Below are 3,309 nucleotides of genomic sequence, written 5' to 3'. Positions count from 1 at the left end.
AGAAGAAGAACGGATGCCCCAGTCCGTAGATGTGAGAGGTTGGCCTTGGAGGGTTTCAAGCGGGGTAGGGGTAGACCAAAAATGTACTAGCGAGGAGTGATTAAACGTGACATAGAACAGTTATAGCTTACTGAGGACATGACCCTAGATAGGAAGGTTTGGAGGAAGAGTATTATACTAGAAGGCTAAGGTAGGTGGTCGAGTCGTAGTCCATAGTTAGGAGGTTTAAAGATAGCTTGGTTGGGAGTTCCAGTTATGGGGGAGGGGGTCCTTGGGTTGTTAATTATACTGTTTTTTTTTTTTTTATGAATGTTGGTTCTTTTGTTACTTTAGCATATTGATTGCCTTTTGGTTAATTATACTTTATTTTTGTGGATGTTGGTTCTTTGTTCTTTATCATGTTGCACGACTGTTGGTCTAGGTATTTTGTCTTGAGCCGGGGGTCTATCGGAAATAACCTCTCTACTCCTTCGAGGGTAGTGGTATGGACTGCGTACACTTTACCCTCCCCAGATCCCACAATATGGGAATATCCTGGGTTTGTTGTTGTTGTTGTTGTTATTATGAATCAAATAGTGGTAGATGCTATGTTCGATAAAAATATAATATTAATGAAAATTGTAATCAAACATGAAAGGGGGGAGCAGAATAACCAGAAACATTAGAGCTGATTAAGTACTAATATTCACATTCTCATATTTGGTCTTCCAATCTTTTAATCCATAGCACAGTCTAATTAAAGTTTATCTACACTGGAAAATAAAATCATGTTTTAAAATAATTTGGAGATACCTCATGCTTTAAAATATATACATATATAGGATGTCGGGATAGGGTAAGGGTCATGAACATGAGAGTTTTAAACCATTAACTTGGACTGTATAGCTTGATCCATCCTAAAGGCACCTATGGGATATATGGGTTCAGCTCTCCATACTAAAAGGAACTCGGTGCGTGTTAGTCACACGAACCGAGCAAAATCTGAGGAAAAACTAAAGCCACCATGGGCAATAGTCGGCCCAAATATATATATCAAGTGTGTGTCAAATACACGGTCACATAGACCCTCAACACCAAAAGCGTGGTTTTCAGTGTTCGTCTCCCCGGGACTAATACCTTCACGGTGAGCTACACAACTCCCTTTAAGCCGAAATTAAAATAATTTATACTTAATTCCATTCATTAACCTGGAGTCAGTCATTAAGGCATTTACCACTTGGTATCGTCACACCAATACGCTTTCAAGATAAATTAAACATGTCAAGCGAATTCACACAATCAAATTGGACTCCCAAGTTCCATCAAAATCCAAACCATGGCCATCCAAATCCATTCAAATCACCATTTATCCATTGATGCAATAGATTGAGTTCAAAAGCAAGTTAAATAATGTAATTTTCTATAATTAAAATCAAATTCACAAAGTGAGTTGAGGTTCATGCATTTTCAAGCCAAAATTTATCCAATTTGGGGAACCCATATCCCTCCCCATTCAATCCATTTAAATAATGTATCAATTCAGTCCCAAAAACATCAATTCAAAGCATGAATAATCAATTCAAAGCATGGGACAAGTGTTAACAACCAAAATCACTCAACTCAATTTCAAAACCCAAAATTTAATCACATAAAATCATTTAATTTATTCCACAATATAAAACTAAAGTTTAGAAAAGAGAAACATGCCTGAAACACACAAGAAATTGAAGTCAATTCGAAGTTTAGAGCCCATAGTAATGATTTCTTGAAAAAACCCTTAAGTATTTTTGGTTGGAGAGTTAAAGATGAAGAAATTTGAGTTTGATCTTTAAAAATTAAAGAAAAAGGGTTACATTTATGTTTATAAGCCGTGGAAAGGGTGAAAAGACCACTAAAAGCCCTTCACCTCTCAGTAAAAAAACAAAATTGGATAAAATTCATCCCTTGGCATGACACGACGTTATCACAGAGGATATCCTCCATGCTACGCTAATATCGCAGAGGGTAACCTTTGTGACACGGTGATATCGTTGACCCTTACTGCCTCAGAGTCCCAAAATGACTCGAACCCCTTCTAAAAATTCTGAAACTCTTCCCAAACACCCTTTTAACATCCCTAAACACAATTTAAGTAAAAATTGATATTATGGACACAGAAGAGTCAAAAATAAAATGATCTAAATTTTATGGGGTCTCGCATTATCCCCCCCCCCCCTTAGGATCATTCATCCTCGAATGATGAATTAGGCTACTTTTGGCCCAGGAATAGAAAGAATATACCAGAATCAAATGAAAAACTCAAAAAATAGCAAGAGGAAAACGAAACTCATACCTTAAATACTTTCATCAAATCCGAGGAACAAAAGTGGATATTTAGCCTTTATATCTTCCTCAGCTTCCCGTGTAGCTTCTTCCGCCTTTTGGTTTCTCCAAAGAACCTTCACCGAAGCTACATCCTTATTCCTTAATCTACAAAATTTCCTATCCAATATTTCAATCGGGACATCCTCATAAGACAAGGAATCCATAACACCAACTTCTCAACAAGCACTATCAAGGAAGGAACACCCACACACTTTTTTATCATGGAAAATCCAACTCATAAGCAATATTCTCAATTCTCCTTACAATCTGATATGATCCAATATAACGGGGATTGAGTTTCCTCTTCTTTTCAAACCTTCTGACTCCTTTCATAGGAGACACCTTCAGGAATACCCAATCACTTACTTCAAATTCCAACTCTCTTTGCCTCACATCCGTATAAAACTTTTGGAGACTCTGAGCAGTCTTAAGTCTTTATCTAATCACTTTCACCATCTTCATGGATTGTGAACCAAGTCAAGACCAAACAACCTAGTCTCACCAACCTTAAACCATCCGATAGGAGACCTGCACCTCCTACTATAAAAAGCCTCAAAAGCAGCCATATGAATACTCAAATGATAACTATTGTTGTACGCAAACTCAATAAGAGGTAAATGATCAACCCAAATTTCCTTAAAATTAATTTTATATGTCCTTAGCATATCATCCAAAGTATGAATAGTACATTCTTCTTATCCATCCATTTGAGGGTGGAAAGCGGTACTAAGGTTCACCTGTGTATCTAAACCTCTCTAAAATAAATGCTGGAAATAAGATGAAAATTGTGTACCGCGATCTGAAATAATGGACACTAGTGCACTAGACAACTTGACTATCTTCTGAATGAATAACTTTGCATATTTCTCTCTTGGGTAGTTAGTCCCTATAGGCAAGAAGTGGGCAGTTTTAGTCATCCTATCTACAATAACCCAAATTAAATCATACTGATTGCAAGACCTCGAA

This window comes from Capsicum annuum, chromosome 9 (assembly GCF_002878395.1).
Source record: "Capsicum annuum cultivar UCD-10X-F1 chromosome 9, UCD10Xv1.1, whole genome shotgun sequence".
Lineage (NCBI taxonomy): Eukaryota > Viridiplantae > Streptophyta > Magnoliopsida > Solanales > Solanaceae > Capsicum > Capsicum annuum.
Note: the sequence above shows the minus strand (reverse complement) of the source record.